General features: G+C 39.9%; 1 pseudogene; it reads left to right on the forward strand.

The window, feature by feature from the left end:
- Positions 1 to 8,645: 8,645 nt before the first annotated feature.
- On the forward strand, positions 8,646 to 9,551 carry LOC100409233 (ubiquitin-conjugating enzyme E2F (putative) pseudogene; annotated as a pseudogene).
- The last annotated feature ends 11,246 nt before the right edge of the window (positions 9,552 to 20,797 follow it).

A 20,797-nucleotide genomic window follows, 5' to 3' on the forward strand; every position in this document is an offset into this window, starting at 1 on the left:
GAAATTCCCTGGCTGGGGCCGTCAGAGGACTCCGAGCGCCGATCCCGCCCCTCCTAGCGGAAGCCCCTCCCGCGCCCCCGCCGGACGCGCCCCCGGCGCGGAAACCCCCGCGGACGGCCCCGCCCCCGACGCCCAGGCCACGCCCCAGCGCAGGCGGGGGACCTTTCCCGCGGGATTCGCCGAACGCGGTCGCGGGGACCCGGAGTTGGAGGACGTCTTTCGCCCTCAGGGCCTCCGGATCAGGACCATTAATGCCCCTAGGCAAGGCGTCCTCGACTGTAATTCCCAGCCTTAAATGCCCTCTCAACTTTAAAAGTAATTTATTCAAAGTGCATTCGCTGACTAAACCTTCATTGAGCGCCTTCCTAGAGGTAGACCCTGGAGCAGAGCCTGGAGATGCAGAATAAGGAAAACTGGGTCTCCCTCACTCTAGAGTGGAAAAAGTGCTTTCACAGAAAGGGCAAGGAACCATTTATTCTTCCTGTGGGTGGGACAGGAGGACTTGGGGAAATCCCGTGGAGGAAAGGCCTCCCAAGTGTGAGTAGGATTTCTCCAGCAGAGGCCTGGGAACCTGGATTGCAGAGCATGACTACTGCTGAAGAAGAGTATGGAAAAAACCTAGTTTGGGGCCAAATTATGGAAAGCCACAAGCATACACACACACACACACACACACACACACACACGCTACCCTTCTGGTTCTTTTCTTTTGTACAATGAAGTCAATATGTTTCAGATTCAATATATTTCATCTTTTCTGAAGGTTTGCACGTCACGCTGGTGTCAACGTGTCCAGCATCTGCCTCACTCGCAACTCTTGTCCTTTATACTCCTTCCACCTTTATTGAGGCCTTTAGTGATTCCATCAGAGCCAAAGTCAAGTCTCCCTTTGTTTCCTAAACAGAAGCTTTTCCAAAATTAACTATGTCAACTGAAACCTCAGTAACAACACCTTCCAGTTAACAAAATACATTCACATATTTTATCATCGTTTGATCCTCTCAATTACCCTACGAAAAAGGTAGGTAGGCACGTATTAGCTCCGTTATCAAAGAGAAAAGAGTTGGAAAGATTAATTATTGGCCTAGTAAATAATGCAAATAATGATAGTTAAGGTTGATCGTGTGCTTTATATGCTAGGCATTGTTCTAAGTCCCTTACATGTATTGATTTACTTAATCACAATCCCATATGCTAAGTCTACAAGTTAAATTTTATAAGGTGTGCTAAAACAGAGCAGAAGCCTGATTAGACAGCAATTCTGGTAAAAGAGACCTGGGAATTTTATGAGAAAATACTATTATTTTCTCATAAGAAATATGCAGCAGTTTACAATGAAAACTAATGAAACAAACTTCATTTTCACAAGCCTTGAAACTAACTTTATAATTTTGTATTCCATTTTGTATTTTTTAAAGAGTCCCTAAAGTCATATAAGCTTTTGGGTCCATAAAACATTGATCCACTTCTGATGGAGCCCCTTTAAAATGCTACTGCAAAATAACATAAATATAGACATAATTAATAAAATGTAATGCCCTTCTCATAAGAAAGGATATGCCTACTATACTCTCTGTTGAAGTATGTGAATCACTGCTATATGCCACCCTTTAAGGAGAAATTTTTCCCTCCGAAAGAAAATATTGATAAGCTAAATTATATCGATAAATGGGTGACTTTGAAAGTGTGGGAACCAGTAAGATCTAGCCTAAAAAGATAATTAAAGGTGATAAAAAGATTGTCAAATGTCTAAAGGCTACTGTGTGGTAGAAGAATTGGACTCTGTTTTTGGACACAGCCTTACATAGCCCTAGCATTTTAATGGAATGGAACAGATTCAGTGAGGACCTAGCAGGAACTGAGGGTAGAAAAGTCAATTCCCAGGAGCTACAAAGAAGTGAAGAAAATGATGGAACGTGACACCACAGAGATGTTAGCAAACAACAGGTGGTGGTCCAGACAAGCAGGGAAGTCTAACAAGAAGAGAAGAGGGGTTTGAACAGAAAGAAGGACAAAGTCCTGGAATAGGTGATATCCAAAGACGCAGGCAGGCAGAAGCACTGCCAGGACAACCAGGCTGCAGTTCAAGGGCAAAATGTTAGTCCCCAGGAAAACACACTGGTAAGAACAAGATTGAGTCTTCCTGCTAGACACACTGGAGTAACAGGCAAAGGACTGACACAGAGAATCTAGGTACTAGTCCTGAGAGCTACCACATCCAAATGTAGCATCATAGCCTCAATCCCAGGCACTATCTGCAAGCAAAGTCAGTCTGGAAGTGTGGACTAGAGATTTACCCATGACTTCCTTAGTGCCTTTACTTACCACCCCACACCTACAGGCATGGCTCCTAGAAAAGCTTGATCTCACTATATCCATGAATCATCCTTTTATCTTTGTGCCTTCTATATGCCCAGCCCAGACCAGGTTGGAGTGGCTCTGGGTTGAGGACCTCCCACTTCTTTACATGGTCTGCAGGCAGCAAGACCGGACAGTGCCCTCTCCTATTTCTAAGGCATTCTCAAGCTTCGCCGTGAACCAATGCTATCCCAGTTCCACTGTCACAGAAACAAACATATCACACAAATGACCACAGGAGTCACTCTGTCACCTGGCCAACTTTGGCTCAGTTTTAGTCGGGCTACAAGACCCTGCTTTAGTGACTTAAAACAACCATTTTATTGCATGTGGTTCTTTGGGCAGGAATTCAAGGAATGCTCAGCTGGGAGGCTCAACTGTGGATAAAGGATCTAAGATGGCTTCACTGGCATGTCTGGCAGTTGGTGCTGCCTGTCAACTGGGGCACCTAATTTCTCCTCCACGTGGACTCTCATCTGCCAGAGTCTCTCTCTCTCTCACTCTTTCTCTCCCTTTGTCTTCTGCATGCACCCCCTCCCTCCACCCTCGATGTGACCTATCTAGTAGGATAACCCAGACTTCTTTACATGATACCTGGCTTCCAAGAGAACAAAAACAAATGCTGCAAGGCCTGCCAAGGCTTGGTCCAGAAGTCATACAGCATCACTTAGGCTCCATTCCATTGGTCAAAGCAAGTCAGAGGGCCAGCCCCAATTCAAGGAGAGGGATCAGAGACTTTGCCTGTTGGTAAGAGGAGTGGAATGTGTGTACGGTGAGGGGGAAATTGTTGGCAGACATCTTGTAAGCGATTCACTACAGACACCATGCTTTTCTATTCTGGTATTCAAGTTGATCCTTAAGCAACTCTTCACATAGATTTTTTTTATCAAAAGCATCACAAGGCCCCCTTTCCATCTAAGTCACACTAAGTGATGTCATCTTTGGAAAAGCCATTCCCAACTATGGCTAATACAGATATAGGCATCTCAAGCCTGCCAAACTGAGGTATTCTCTCAATTGTAGTTGGAGTTTTGCCACACACACACACACACACACACACACACACACACACACACAGTGCTTCATTTGGCTCAATGACAGAGAAAGAATCATGGACTGGCTGATTCCTTTAAGCCGGAACAGAGTCTTCACAGTTGCTCCCCATGACATCTCATGATCAGTTGCTCCCTGGAACTGAAAACAGAAATAGTATAGGCCCAATAAAAGTCACAGAAAAGCTACATTTGGAAAGCATATAAGAAAGGTATATTATTTCAGCTGAAAAATCTGAGTGTCATATGTACCAGGCCTGTGCCATGCTCTGGACACACAAAAAATGAATAATACATTGTCCCTGCCATCCCAGAGTTCACAGTCTACAGGATAATAAATTTGGCAAACAGAGTTAGGAATTCTTGTTACTATCTCTTCCCTCGAATTGTCCTTACTACCTAACAGAGACCAATTCAGTCTCTGTCATTTTAGAGTATACATGAAATATAAGACTAAAACCATGTTTTTTATATCAATATACAAACATCATTGAGTCCCATTGTATGTCAATTAAATTCAGGCAATAACACAGACAAGTTTAGGAAAGTTTATATTTTACTTTGGTTTCTCAGTAATAGGAATAGAAGGGTTGGAGGACCTTAATGTATGCCTGATCTTCATTGGGAAAGGGCTGAGAGAGGTCAAAAGAGGCTGGCACAGTGGCTCACACCTGTAATCCCAGCACTTTGGGAAGCTGAGACGAGCAGATCTCTTAGAGGTCAGGAGTTTGAGACCAGCCTGGCTAACCTGGTGAAACCCCAATAGCTATAAAAATACAAAAATTAGCTGGGCGTGGTGGTGCATGCCTGTAATTCCAGCTACTTGGGAGGCTGAGGCAGGAGAACTGCTTCAACCCAAGTGGCAGAGGTTGCAGTGAGCCGAGATGGCGTCACTGCACCCCAGTCTGAGTGTCAGAGCCCGACTCTCTCCCAAAAAAAAAAAGAGAGGTCAAAAGAGAAGGCTCCAGGCTCATTCATAGACATAGTCAAAGTAAAGAGGAGATTCTGAAAAGAGCCTAAAGGGCCGAAATTCCTGTTTTGAAGGGAATACACAGATGTCCTGCTAGGGAAAATGATTGAGACAGAACACCAAACTAATAAAAATGGACTGTGACATGTGATCCCGCTACCCTGCTACAGGCCTGCATTCAGCAGACTGCCCACTTAATTAGATTTGGGGATGGGGAAGGCAAAATGACCTTTAAGCAGTGTCATTGGACTTTGCTGGACAGACAGAATTACCCCCACAGTACCATAGACAACTTCTGATGTGGTGTGACAAGGCGAGCCAAATTCCATGGGCCCATGCTGAGGAAACTTTCTGGTGGAGCATAATTTGTTAGTGGTCTCAGCAAATGGTGGTAAAAACCCATCAACAGCAACAATCCGAGCAGCAGAAGAGGCTGTTGAATAAAAGTCCCGGGGGAAAACTAGAAGAGTAATCTCCTGGAATATTTACATAGCCCAGACTTGATTGGCTAGTTTGTAAAATAGCCCCCGGAAATAGTGGCGACAGTGGGATTGGAGCTGGAATGTTGCAGTTTCTAAGCAAACAAATTCCTTCCCTTGGAAAATGGACCATCTTAGAGAGTGGTCCTTCCTTTATTCAAAACAGATGTGTGGCGGAAGGTTGGTATTAGCAAAGTACCATTCTTCAGTTTGGTTTTGTGTGGTTTCCCAAGGCACGCAAATGTGTTCTACTTATTAGAAAACACTTAGAAGGATAGGGCTTTTAAGGTTATGTGTATGCTATTACTGCTTATGATCCCACCCTCTCCAGAGGAAAATATTCCAGGAGGGTGCAATCGCTAAGAAGAAAAATACACCCAGAAAATGAAAAAGGACCACTCAACTATATGGCTTTTGAAAAGGCGGGGACTTTGTTTTCAGTGCTGTTGTAATTTAGTTCCAGGCACAGCAACTCATATAGGGCTTCTTCAGTAAATATTTGTTTAAATAATAAAAGAGTGACCCTAATTGAAAATGGGTGAGGTAACTTCAATTTCCTACAATTTGATAGATCCGGTATTCAGAGGAAAATTCCCGGGGCATAACACCTAAAAATGATGAATGTAATTTTTTAAAGCATTTAAAAAATACATGGCTTAGCCTGGTAGAAAAGGTAAAGTAATTGTAAGAGGCTAGAATCTGTGAGAAAGAGCAAATCCCAAAAGATAAGCAAATGCTAAAGCAGGCACAAGCTCTGCACACATTGATAAAGCTGTGCCCTGCACAACCACACCCAGTCGAGGTGAACAATGAAGTGATGATGTTTAACCCACACTTAGTTTCTCAGGGCTTGACTAAGCCTGACGGAAGGAACGTCTTTTTGATATTCATCCAGTAGGGCATGATGGCTCATGCTTATAAACCTAACACTCTGGGAGGCCAAGGTGGGCAGATCACTTGAGATCAGGAGTTCAAGACCAGCCTGGCCAACATGGTGAAAGCTTGTTCCTACTAAAAATACAAAAATTAGCTGGTGTGATGGCATTAGCCTATAGTCTCAGCTACTTGGGAGGCTGAGACAGGAAACAGAAGTCAATAGGAATACACAAGATTTTACAAATATAATCAGCAATCTTGAAATAATGAGCATATGTAGAAAATTTCACTCAGCAACTGCAGAATATGCATTCTTCTCAAGCACACAAGGACTCTTTATGAAAATTATATAGTAGGCTATAAAATAAATTTCAACTAATTACCTTCCTTCCTTTCTTTTTTTCCTTTTTTTAAATTGAGGCAGGGTCTCACTCTATTACCCTAGCCAGAGTGCATCACTCAACACTCCTTCAACTCTTCTGGGCTCAAGGGATATTCCCACTTCAGCCTCCCAAGTAGCTGGGACTACAAGTATGTGCCACCACACAAGGCTAATTTTTTCTTTTTTAAATTTTTTCTAGAGACTGGGTCTCGCTTGGTTGCCCAGTCTGGTCTTAAACTACTGGCCTCAAGTGATCCTACCACCTGGACCCTCCAAGTGCTGGGATTACAAGCATAAGCAACTGTGCTTAGCCAGTTTACAAGTTTCAAATTTCAAGTTTAAACCCAAGTCTCAAATTTCATATAACTGATATAGAATAGCATACCACACACTGACTTCATTGCAATTAGGTAATGAATGAATGGTAACTAAATAGCTTTTCAAACTCCATTTATTTGGAGGAGGGGGGACTTCCTAGTATTACATAATAAAAATCATTAAAATGCTCAAAACAACATAATGACATGATTAGAATGACTGTGGAATTCAGCTAAGAGAGTGCTTAGAAAAAAATCATCGTCTTAGATGTATGTAGTGAAAAGAAGGAAGGCTGAAAATTAATAAGATAATCACCTAACTTACAAAATTAGTTTACAAAGAATATTCCCTAAGAAAGTAATAAATATAAGAGGAAATTCATGATCTGGAAAACATTGGGAAGAGAGGATCATCACAGTCAAAATTTGGTTCTATGAAAACACCTATAAAATTAATAATCTCTGGCAAGACCAATCTACAAAAGTGAAATGGCACAAATGAGCAATAGTAGAAATACTAACGAGGAAAAAGAGGAAGCAGAGATTTAAAAGATAACCCAAAAATACGATTAACTTTAAGACAAATGTAAAAGCTTAGGGAAAGGAAAAAAATTTTAGAAAAATTATAAATTGTTAAATTCAACTACAGAAGAAATAGAAAAGCTAACCTTTTCTATGAACATTATTGAAATTAAATCAGTAGTATAAAACTTCCCAAAAAGAAAGCACCAGAGTTAGGTAGTTCATTGATGAGATCTACCAAACATCCAAGGAACAAGAGAACAAATTGTCCTTTCTCTACGGCTACAGTACTGAGTGTCTACAGATCGTTTGGCTTCCTAGGTGATAGCTTGCTAGATCATAAGAAGACATAACTAAAACTGAAGGAGAAGCTGCACATCACCTAGACATCATGTATTTTAAGCTAGATTACGTGACATTGTGGGACTTTGGGTTATTTTCCTTGTGGAAAAGATGAGTGTGTTCTTTGTGTGGAAAGAAGGGGAAGCAGATGTTTCCCTACCAGAAGAAGAGATCATTGGAGACGAGGCTGTGTGATCACGAAATCATATTTTCTTTTCCACTGGAGCACAAAACTATCTATATCTCCTAGCATCCTTTGCATTTTATGTGTGGCCATGTGAGTGGGTTCTCACAAATGGGATGTAAGTAAGAGATGATATGTGCCAATTGGATGTGAGTTAGAGATGAGCCTTTGGGTCTGTAAGCTTAGTCCCTATAAAAAATCTCTTGTATGCAAATAGAGACAATTTTACTTCCTCCTTTCCTATTTGAATACCCTTTATTTCATTTTCTTGCCTGATTGCTCTGGCAAGAACTTCCAGTACTATATTGAATAGGAGTGGTGAGAGAGGGCATCCTTGTCTAGTGCCAGATTTCAAAGGGAATGCTTCCAGTTTTTGCTCATTCAGTATGATATTGGCTGTTGGTTTGTAGTAAATAGCTTTTATTATTTTGAGATACCTTCCATCAATACCTAGTTTATTGAGGGTTTTTAGCATAAAGGGCTGTTAAATTTTGTCAAAGGCCTTCTCTGCATCAATTGAGATAATCATGTGGTTTTTGTCTTCGGTTCTGTTTATACGGTGAATTACGTTGATAGACTTGCGTATGTTGAACCACCCTTGCATCCCCAGGATGAATCCTACTTGATCATGATGGATAAGCTTTTTGATGTGCTGTTGCAATTGGCTTGCCAGTATTTTCTTGAAGATTTTTGCATCTATGTTCATCATGGATATTGGCCTAAAGTTTTCTTTTCTTGTGACTCTGCTGGGTTTTGGTATCAGGATGATTGTATATCTAGAAGACCCCATCGTCTCAGCCCAAAATCTCCTGAAATTGATAAGCAACTTCAGCAAAGTCTCAGGATACAAAACCAATGTGCAAAAATCACAAGCATTCCTATACACCAATAACAGACTTAAAAGAGCCAAATCAAGAACGAACTGCCATTCACAATTGCTACGAAGAGAATAAAATACCTAGGAATACAACTAAGAAGGAATGTAAAGGACCTCTTCGAGGAGAACTACAAACCACTGCTCAATGAAATAAGAGAGGGCACAAACAGATGGAGAAACATTTCATGTTCATGGTTAGGAAGAATCAATATCATGAAAATGGCCATACTGCCCAAAGTAACTTACAGATTCAATGCTATCCCCATCAAGATACCAATGACTGCCTTGCCGCCAGGAGCTGGTGCAGCTGTGAGAGGCCGCATCTCACAGCAGCCTTCCCAGCCAGGCATGGTCCTGGGCGCCGGGCCCGCCTCATCTGTCTCAGGGAGCCCAGGGTAAAGGCAGCAGTAATGCTAACGCTGGCAAGCAAACTGAAGCGTGTCGATGGTCTCAAAGGGTCCCGGATGGCAGCCACAGCGTCGGACTCCACTCGGAGGGTTTCTGTGAGAGACAAATTGCTTGTTAAAGAGGTTGCAGAACTTGAAGCTAATTTAACTTATACATGTAAAGTTCATTTTCCTGATCCAAACAAGCTTCATTGTTTTCAGCTAACAGTAACCCCAGATGAGGGTTACTACCAGGGTGGAAAATTTCAGTTTGAAACTGAAGTTCCCGATGTGTACAACATGGTGCCTCCCAAAGTGAAATGCCTGACCAAGATCGGGCACCCCAACATCACAGAGACAGGGGAGATATGTCTGAGTTTACTGAGAGAACATTCTATTGGCGGCACTGGCTGGGCTCCCACAAGAACATTAAAGGATGTTGTTTGGGGATTAAACTCTTTGTTTACTGATCTTTTGAATTTTTATGATCCACTGAATATTGAAGCTGCAGAACATCATTTGCGGGACAAGGAGGACTTCCGGAATAAAGTGGATGACTACATCAAGCGTTATACCAGATGATAAAAGGGGATGATTGCAGGCCCATGGACTGTGTTACAGTTTGTCTCTCACATAAAACAGCAGGAGGAAGCCCCCTCTTCTGTCCTCACGCTCCCTCTCAGTCCCCTGGATTGCCAGAGTCCTGTGACCATGTTGCCCTGAAGAAGACCATCTTCATGACTGCTCATTGTAGATGGAGAATTCAACATAAATACAGCAAGAAAATATGAAAAAAAAAAAAAAAAAAAAAGATACCAATGACCTTCTTCACAGAACTGGAAAAAACCACCTTAAACTTCATATGAAGCCAAAAGAGAGCCAGCATAGCCAAGTCGATTCTAAGCAAAAAGAACAAAGCGGGAGGCATCACACTACCCGACTTCAAACTATACTACAAGGCTACAGTAATCAAAACAGCATGGTACCGATACCAAAACAGAGATATAGACCAATGGAACAGAACAAGGCCTCAGAGGCAACACAACATATCTACAACCTTCTGATCTTTGACAAATCTGACAAGAACAAGCAATGGGGAAAGGATTCCCTGTTTAATAAATGGTGTTGGGAAAACTGGCTATTCATGTACAGAAAGCAGAAACTGGACCCCTTCCTGACACCTTCCACTAAAATTAACTCCAGATGGATTAAAGACTTAAACATAAGACCTAACACCATAAAAACCCTAGAAGAAAATCTAGGCAAAACCATTCAGGACATAGGCGTAGGCAAGGACTTCATGACCAAAACACCAAAAGCATTGGCAACAAAAGCCAAAATAGACAAATGGGACCTAATTAAACTCCACAGCTTCTGCATGGCAAAAGAAACAGTCATTAGAGTGAATTGGCAGCCAACAGAATGTGAAAAATTTTTTCAGTTTACCCATCTGACAAAGGACTGATATCCAGAATTTACAAGGAACTAAAACAGATTTACAAGAAAAAAACAAACAAGCCCATTCAAAAGTGGGCAAAGGATATGAACAGACACTTTACAAAAGAAGACATACATGAGGCCAACAAACATATGAAAAAATGCTCATCATCACTGGGCATTAGAGAAATGCAAATCAAAACTACATTGAGATACCATCTCATGCCAGTTGGAATGGCAATCATTAAAAAATCTGGAGACAACAGATGCTGGAGAGGATGTGGAGAAATAGGAACACTTTTACACTGCTGGTGGGAGTGTAAATTAGTTCAACCATTGTGGAAGACAGTGTGACGATTCCTCAAGGGCCTAGAAATATAAATTCCATTTGACCCAGCAATCCCATTACTGGGTAGATATCCAAAGGATTATAAATCGTTCTACTATAAGGACACATGCACACGAATGTTCATTGCAGCACTGTTTACAATAGCAAAGACCTGGAACCAACCCAAATGCCCATCGATGATAGACCAGAGAGGGAAAATGTGGCACATATACACCATGGAATATTATGCAGCCATCAAAAACTATGAGTTTGTGTTCTTTGTAGGGACATGGATGAACCTGGAAACCATCATTCTCAGCAAACTGACACAAGAACAGATAATCAAACATCGCAGATTCTCACTCATAGGCAGGTGTTGAACAACGAGAACACATGGACACAGGGAGGGGAGCACTACACACTGGGGTCTATTGGGGGTAAATAGGGGAGGGACAGTGGGGGATGGGAAGTTGGGGAGAGATAGCGTGGGGAGAAATGCCAGATATAGGTGAAGGGGAGGAAGGCAGCAAATCACACTGCCACGTGTGTACCTAAGCAACAATCTTGCATGTTCTTCACATGTACCCCAAAACCTAAAATGCAATTAAAAAAAGATCTCTTGTATGATTTATCACTCTGTGTCTCTTCTTTTGTTTGTTAAATGCAAAGGACAGAGAAGGACTCTGAAGCCCTAGGGGAATAATACATCCTCTAAAATGTAAGAAGCCTGGATTCCTTAAAGACTATATGGAGCAGAGTCCTCCCCCAGGCCCACCCATAAACAATACTAAAGTGTGAGTAAGAAATGAGGGAGAAATAACCCATTATATTGTTGAGCCACGAAGATTTTGAGGGCTTTTTGTTGTTGTTGTTTTTTACAGCAGTTAGCCGACCCTGCAAATATAGCAATGCTAAATCAGCTCACCCAGAAAACAGGAAAAGAGGAAACACACTCCAAGTCATTTTATAATCCAAAACACGAGAACACTACAATGAGGAAAATCTTCAGATCGATCTCAGTAACAGGAAAATGTACACAACAGGGAAAATAGCCAAAATCCAAATTAACGGTATTAGCATAATAAAGAAAGAAATGATACATTCTCATGAAGAGTATCATGGAAATTTGACAGAGTTGGTGGCTTTTGAGAGGAACTTCCTGAGCAAAGGTGTTGAGACTTCAAAGAGGAGCTCCTGTTTGTTCCTGATTGCCTCTGCAATAAGGAATCACTACAGATTTCCAGAAGAATTGTCTTTTATTAAAATTTTTACTCATTTATGATTTTAAATGTAGCTTTCCTATAAAGTCTTACTAAGCAAAACTTCAAAGCATAATAACTCAATTTATTAAAGTATAAATTTCAGTAAATTGAGCAAATATTTTTATTGCAATGTGCCATGAGCTAAGTAGACTTACAAGCTGGTCCCACGCTTGATCCCTCAAAAAATTTAGTGCTTGGCTTATAACTTTTTAAACCATTGCTCAATGATGCCTAAATAAATAGAGGTTTGGTGAAATTTTTACATTAAAAAATCCGTTTTTTCTCTAAGAGCTTTATGTATCTCTTGTGAAAGAATAATACTTATCCTGATATGTTGTTCATGTCAAATATTTAATATTCCAAAATATCTCCCCACATACACCAAAAAAGGAGCGAACTAAATAGGATCCTCCAAAAGTGGGTGGAGGTGAGACTTTGGGATAAGTAGGGTCTGAGTCTTCATTTGAGCTCAGTGGTGTCAATCATAGCTGTCTTGCCAAGTCAATAACACTAGGCATTCTACAACCTGTAGGCTAGGAACACAGTGGGAGAATTCCAGATGCATGAGGTTTTTCCAAGAAAAGTTTAAGATGTGAAAATAGTCTGGTGGTGAGATCTATCAAGCAAATTCACCACAAGCCTGAATTGATCTGATGTGCCTTGTCAAACACTTTGCCTTGTTTCCTCACCAGTACTTGTTCAGATCTCCAAAAGCTCTGACCTCAACAAATAGCTTTCCCAGCTGGTTTCATTTATAGTTTAAATATTTTCAAATATTTTTTATCTGTTTTGGAATAGGCTAACAGACAAGGGTAGGCTCTCAAAGATAGAGGTCATATCTAACCTCTTATACCACAAAGAAAATTAATAAGGTTAACCCACTTACGCCAGAGGTTGCAAATTTCTTTTTGAAAATTCAAAACTTGGCAATGACCTTGAGCAGTAGGATATAAATAACCCCCACAAGCTTAGCATTCCAATAATGGGACACTAGGCATAAATGTGTTAATTAATTAATCCAGAAGTTATCTGAGATTGGGATTGGGGGAGACAAAACCTACAGTGAAGAACTCGAACTTCCCCATGGAAAAGAGGCATTTATACCGTGCATGTAAACAGGACAGACTGAACGCAACATATTGATCTCTGTCTTTTTTTTTTAACAGCTGTATTGTAAAGTTACAATGCATTTAATTTGTCTCTTTCTGAAGTATATGTGGTTAAATTATTTTGCTCCTACAGTAATGCTTATAATAAATTAATATTTTTGTCTACATGTCTATAAGTGAAATGTACAAGTATATATGTAGGATAAATTTCCAGAAATATAACTTCTGGGTGGAAAAATACCTGCATTTAAATTTTTCATATGTGTTGCCATATTTGAAGATAAATTTTCATGGCAAAAACCGCATAGGTCACTGGCTGGACTGTGGATTGTCTGGATGGCTGTGGTTCAGATGTTTGGGGATGCAATATGGCTATGCATATATTGGGGATGAGAGGTGAGGGTGGCAAATTCAACATGAATATTCCTGTTCAAGGCCTATCCTGGGGCCCATTTGCTCTGTAGAGACTGTAAATACTACTGTGTTTGAATAGTTCAGTATTTTTAGACCCAGGAGAAGATCTGGGTCTTGAATATCCTAGAACATACAAAGAGAGAACCAGGAAACAGGCTCTTTGAATGACTAAATTTACTCCAGGCGTAATTACGGTGTCAATACAGAGCTACTTCATGATGGAGATCGCTTAGGTAGGGTCAGAAAAAGAGTAGACACCTGTGTGTTTTGTCAATTTTGAGTATTACATTTGGAAATTTGAATTTTCTAAACTTGCTTGTTTTTATGCTTTTGAATTTTTCAAATTAGGTTTTGATTTTAGTTTAGATTTATTTTTATTGCTCTCTGTTTTAAACATCTGCCAGAACTACAGTGAAGGAAAAAAGGAAAGATTTTGATAAAACCTAAGTAACAGGCCAAGGAACTGCAAAGCCAGTTGCTTCCAGATATAGCAGAGACAGCATTAGTAGAATATCAAGAGATCCAGAAAACCGTATGAGACTGACTAGTTGGCACAGCTCTACAATAAACCTTTTAGACCAAAGAAAGAAAATTGAGGATGATAGAGATTTTTGTTTTGCTTTCACACACAAGTTTCTTAAACTTTTAGCAAAAGCTGCAATTTATTGTGCAGCTGATGATCTTTAATTGGATGGTATTTAGAAGAAAATATAGCTATTTAATTTTATAAATTCCGCTCAATATTTATAATTTCTCTAAATGTTTTGTAGTTTTCCACGTAGATATCTTACTTAGTTTTAATTTTACTTATTGCTAGTATTTGATTCTTTTTATATTATAAATAGTATCATTTTATACATTTTATTTTCTAAGTTATTGAAATTATTAAACAGAAATGCAATTGATTTCGGTATGTGTGCTTGTATCCTGTGATCTTAATAAAACTACTTTTAAATTCTAAGTTATTCCGTAGACTCTTATGGTTTTGGCTTTGTGTCCCCACCCAAATCTCATCTTAAATTGTAATCCTCATAATCCCCACATGTCAAGTGCAGGACCTGGTGAGAGGTGATTGGATTATGAGGGTGGTTCCACATGCTGTTCTTGTGATTATGAGTGAGTTCTCAAGAGATCTGATAGTTTTATACGTGTTTGACATTTGCTCCTACACACACTCATGCTCTCTCACCTGCCACCATGTAAGACATGCTCGCTTCCCCTTCTGCCATAATGTGTTTCCTCGGGCCTCCCCAATCAAGTGGAACTGTGAGTCAATTAAACCTCTTTCCTTTATAAATTACCCAGTGTCAGACATTTCTTTATAGCAGTGTGAGAACAGACTAATACAACTCTTTTGAATTTTCAGTGTACGCTATGATGGTTTTACAAATCTGCCCACAGGCCAAGCACAGTGGCACCCACCTATAATCCCAGAACTTTGGGAAGCTGAGGTGAGAGGATTGCTTGAGCCCAGGAATTGAGACCAGCCTGGGCAACACAGTCGGTTGGACCCCATTTCTTTCTCTCTCTCTCTCTATTTCTCTCTTTCTTTTTCTCCCTCTCTCCTCCCACCCACCCTCCCTCCTTTCTTTCCTTCTCTCCTTTCTTTCTCTTGCTTCCTTTTTTCTTTCTATCTCTCTTTCTTTCTTTCATTTTACTTTAAGTTCTGGAATACATGTGCTGAACGTGCAGGTTTATTACATAGGTATACATGTGCCATGGTGGTTTGCTGCACTTATCAACCCGTCCTCTAGGTTTTAAGCCCCATATGCATTAGGTATTTGTCCTAATACTCTCCCTCTCCTTGCCCACACTCTCCAACAAGTTCTGATATGTGATGTTCCCCTCCGTGTGTCGGATCCCATTTCTACAAAAAAAAAAAAAAAAAAAAAAATCTGCCCACAAATTTTTTAACACACCTTTGTCTGGCAGAGACTAATTTATTTCCACTGAGTGTGAGCCATACTTGGTAACTTGCTTTTAACAAAAGGAATATGGCAGAAAATTACAGAATATGATTTCCAAGGCAAGATTGTAAAAGATGTTTCTATCTTGTTCTCTCTTAGACCATTGGTTCTGAGAAGCCAGCTGCTGTATGGTGAAGACCTTCAAGCAGCCCAATGCAGAGGCCCATATGCCGACAACCATGTGAGTGAGCAATCTTAGAAGTGGATCCTCCAGCCCCAGGCAAGCTCTGGATAACTGCAACCCTAATTGCTGTCATGAAAGATCTTAAACCAAAATGAATCAGCTAAGCCACTCTTGAATTCCTGACCCTGAGAACCTGTGAGATAATAAATGTTTGTTGCTTTAAGCTGATAAACTTTGGGGTAATTTGTTATATAGCAATAAATAAATTAAAATATGTACTACCCACATTCTATTTTCAAATAATAGTTTTCTTTAATTCTTCTCATTTTCTTCTTTATTCCTCATTCTTGACTTACTACACTAGCTGGGCCAAAGTTGAATAGAACTAATGACATGTGGCTCTGTATCTCATTCCTAGTTTCAAGGAGAATATTTCATTCATTCATTGTTAAGTACAATGCCTATGTTTAGCTTTTAAGGTAAACACCTTTTGTCAAATTAAGAATGTTTCTTTCTATTCCTAAATTGTGAAGAGTTTTCTTCTTTTTTTTTTTTTTTTTTTTGAGACACAGTGCAGTCTCACTCTATCGCCAGGCTGGATGGAGTGCAGTGGCTTAATTTTGGCTCATTGCAACCTCCACCTACTGGGTTCAAGTGATTCTCGTGCCTCAGCCTCCTGAGTAGCTGGGATTACAGGCACATGCCACCACACCCAGCTAAATGTTGCTATTTTTTTTTTTTTGAGACGGAGTTTCGCTTTCGTTACCCAGGCTGGAGTGCAACGGTGCGATCTCGGCTCATTGCAACCTCCAACTCCTGGGTTCAGGCAATTCTCCTGCCTCAGCCTCCTGAGAAGCTGGGATTACAGGCACACGCCACAGTGTCCAGCTAATTTTTTGTATTTTTAGTAGAGACGGGGTTTCACCATGTTGACCAGGATGGTCTCGATCTCTTGACCTCGTGATCCACCCTCCTCGGCCTCCCAAAGTGCTGGGATTACAGGCGTGAGCCACCGCGCCCGGCAGTAGTTGCATTTTTAGTAGAGACAGGATTTCACTACATTGGCCAGGATGGTCTCAGTCCCCTGACCTCATGATCTACCTGCCTCAGCCTCCCAAAATGCTGAGATAACAGGTGTGAGCCACCATGCCCAGCCTTCTATTTTTAAAAAATAATGAGCAGCATTATTTAATTAATAATTTAAAATAAATTTAAATTGTTAAATTTAATCAAATGAGTTTCTTCCTCTGAATCTATTAAGATGATCATATATGATTTCTTTCCTTTATGAAGTGAATTACATTAATTGATTTTCAAATGTTAAGTCAACTTTGTGCTCCTATAATAAATTCAGTTCAAGCCAGGCACGATGGATCACACCTATAATCTCAGCACTTTGGGAGGCTGGAGGATCACTTGAGCTCAGGAGTTCAAGACCAGCCTTGAACCAGGAGTTCAAGACAGGGCAACGTGGTGAAACCCTGTCTCCACCAAAAATACAAAAAATTAGCCAGAAGTGGCAGCACATGCCTGTAGTCCCAGCTACTTAGTAGGCTGAGGTGGGAGAATTGCCTAAACCCAGGAGGCAGAGGTTGCAATAAGCTGAGATGGCGCCATATTGCACTACAGCCTGGGCAACAGAGCAAGATTCCATCCCCAAAAAATAAACAAATAAATTCAATTTGATTGCAATGTATTACCTTTGTACATACTGCTATATTCAATTTGCTAATACTGTATTTAGAATTTTACATTTTCATTCATGAATGACATTGGATTGTAATATTTCTTTTTAGTAATCTCCTTATCAAATTTTCGTATCAAGGTGATGTTAGCCTTATAAGTTGTAAATTTTACATTTTCTATTTTCTGAAAGGGTTCTTAAAGGTTGGTGCTTTTTTTCTTTAGTGTATAATAATTCACCAATAAAGACATATAGGCTTAGAATTTTCTTTGCGGAAAGGTTTTTAATTGCAGGGCTTGTAAAATAAAAAACATTTTGGTAAGCTGCATTTTTAAAGGAATCAAAATTTCTTCTGAATTTTCAAATTTATTGACATAAATTGTTCATGCTTTTACTACCCTTTTAATGTCAAAATGATCTGTACTGCTGTCTCTTTATTCCTGATCTAGGTCATTGTGCTTTCTCTTTTTTTGTTTGTTTATTTCTTGAGACAGAGTCTTACTGTATTGCCCAGGCTGGAGTGCAGTGGTATGATCTTGGATCATTGCAATCTCTGCCTCCTGGACATAAGCGATCCTCTCATCTCAGCCTTCCAAGTAGCTGGGGCCATGGTTTGTGCCACCATACTCGATTAATTTTTTTGTATTTTTTGTAGAGATGAGGTCTCCCTATGGTGCCCAAGCTGGGTGCTTTCTCTTTTTTCTTGATCAGTCTTGCTGGGGGTTAATCAATTTTATAAGTCTTTTTTTTGAGATGGAGTCTCACTCTGTCACCCAGGCTGAAGTGCAATGGTGCAATCCCTGCTCACTGCAACTCAGTGTCTCAGGGTCAAGCAATTCTCTGCCCCAGCCTCCTGAGTAGCTGAGATTACAGGTGCCCGCCACCATACCTGGTTAATTTTTGTATTTTTAGTAGAGACGGGGTTTTACCCACTTGGCCAGGCTGGTCTCGAACTTCTGACCTTGTGATCCACCCATCTCAGCCTCCCAAAGTGCTGGGGTTACAGGCGTGAGCCACCATGCCCAGCGTATATTAGTCATTTTAAAGAAGGCATTTTGGCTTTGTTAATTTTTTTCCCAAGTGCCTGCTTTTTTTTTTTTAAGAGGGTGAAATAAAAAGAGACGTGGTATCACTCTGTTGTCCAGGTTTGAGTACAGTAGTATGGTTATAGCTCACTGAAACCTCAAACTCCTGGGTTCAATTGATCCTCCTGCCCCAGCCTCCTGAGTAGCCAGGACTATAGGTGCTTGCCACCATGCCTGGCTAATTTATTAATTTTTTTTTATAGTGACAGGGTCTTGCTCTGTTGCCCAGGCTGGTATCAAACTCCTGGCTTCAAGCAATCCTTTCACCTCAACTTTCCAAAGCTCTGGGATTACTGGCATGAGCCACCACGCTCAGCCCACCAAGTGTTTTTTTTTTTTTTAATCTAACTAGTATCTGCCCTTATTCTTATTATTTCTTTCATTTGCTCTAAAATCTTCAAAAAGCTACTTAGATTACTGATGTTTCAGTATTTCTTTTTTCCTTATATATGCACTTATGGCTATACAATTCTTTCTTACGTTTCATGCATTTTGATATTATATTTTTGCTTTTATTCAGTTAAAAATATTCTTTTAGTTCAAAATCTGGGTGTATTTTGCAGTATTTGGTACCAAGAGTTATTGTAAAGCTACAACATATATGATATTGCTAGAAGGATAGACAAACCACTGGAAGACAACAGAGTGTTGGAAACCAGACCCACACATATATAGTCACCCAATTTATGAGAAAGGTGCTGCTTGCAGGGAAACGGAGAAAGAATGTTCTCATCAAATAAATGGTATTGAGTCTATTGGATAACCATTTGGAAAATAAATGAATCCCGTTCTTCCCTGTTCATATAAAAACCAGTTGTGGCTAGATTGTATAGCAGACCTAATGTAAATGGAAATCTGTTTCTATAAAAGGTAATATAAAAGAATGTCTTCATAAACTTGGAATAAGCAGCAATTTCTTAGAATTAACATAGAGGTGCATGCACACACACACACACACACACACCCCATAAAGAAACAGACTGATCTGCTGCATTCATTAATATTAAGAATATTTGTTCAGGAGAAGTATCATCAAGAGAGTGAACAGGCAAATTGCGGGGTGGACGTAAATTTTTGAATTCACATATCTGACAAGTATCCTTATGTATAATATATAAAGAACATCTACACATCTATAAAAGTAAGTCAAAACGCCCAGTGATAAATGGGCCAAAGACATAGCAACTTCATAAAAACAGGATACTCAAAGGATTAACAAACATATGAAAAGTTTCTCAACACCTAACTCCGGAATGGAAAACCAAACATCGTATGTTCTCAGTCATAAATGGGAGCTAAGCTATGAGGATGCAAAGGCACGAGAATGATACGATGAACTTGGGGACTTGGGGAAAAGGGTGAGAGTGGGGAAATACTCCAAGTTGGGTACAGAGCATTCTGCTCAGGTAACGGGTGCACCAAAGTCTCACAAATCACCCCTGAAGATGGTACTCCTGTAACCAACCACTACCTGTTCCCCCAAATCCTATAGAAATAAAATAAAAAAGAGCCGGGTGCAGTGGCTCAAGCCTGTAATCCCAGCACTTTGGGAGGCCGAGGCGGGTGGATCACGAGGTCAAGAGATCGAGACCATCCTGGTCAATATGGTGAAACCCCGTCTCTACTAAAAATGCAAAAAATTAGCTGGACACAGTGGTGCATGCCTGTAATCCCAGCTACTCAGGAGGCTGAGGCAGGAGAATTGCCTGAACCCAGGAGGTGGAGGTTGCGGTGAGCCGAGATTGCGCCGTTGCACACCAGCCTGGGTAACAAGAGCGAAACTCCATCTCAAAAAAAAATAATAATAATAAAACAAAATAAATAAATAAATAAAAAGAAATAAAATAAAAAAGAAGTTACTCAACATCATTAGTCACCAGAAGAACGCAAATTAAAATCATGCTGTGTTACCACTATGCATCCGCCAAAATGGCTAGAAGTAAAAAGAATGAATACTAAATGTTAAGAATGATGAGAGTACAAACTGGTAAAACTAATTTGGACAACTGTCTGGCTGACTATACTAAAGCTGAACATATGCATATCTTATGGCCCAAAAATTCTACTGCAAGGAATATGTTCTAAAGAAATGTGTACATAAATGCACCAAAAGACACATATGCAAATGTGCATAACAGCATTTTCGAAATAACCCAAATAATGAAATATGCACAAATAACACAATTATGATATACTCATATAATCAGTTATAATACAGCAATGTAAATGAGTAAATTGTTGCTACATTAAATATGGATGTACCTCAAAAATGTAATGGTGAGTAAAAAATACCAGATAGAAGAATATACACAGTTCGAGTCTATATATATATATATATATATATATATATTATATATATATATATATATGGCATAAAAGCAGGTAATAATAATCTATGGTGATATCAATCAAGGAGGATGGTTAACGTTGCTGGTGAAGGAGTGACTGAAAGGGGATTTTGGGGTGATGTCAATGATGTATTTTCTGATATGGGTGGTGGTTACACAAGCATGTTAACTTTGTAACAATTCATTGTGTGGTATGCTTATAATTTGTGCACTTTTCTGTATGAATGTTATACTTCAATTAAAAAGTTGAATTTTTAAAAATGCCAAGGAACAAACATGCATATATATGATCTC

The sequence above is a fragment of the Callithrix jacchus genome, chromosome 4, assembly GCF_049354715.1.
Source record: "Callithrix jacchus isolate 240 chromosome 4, calJac240_pri, whole genome shotgun sequence".
Lineage (NCBI taxonomy): Eukaryota > Metazoa > Chordata > Mammalia > Primates > Cebidae > Callithrix > Callithrix jacchus.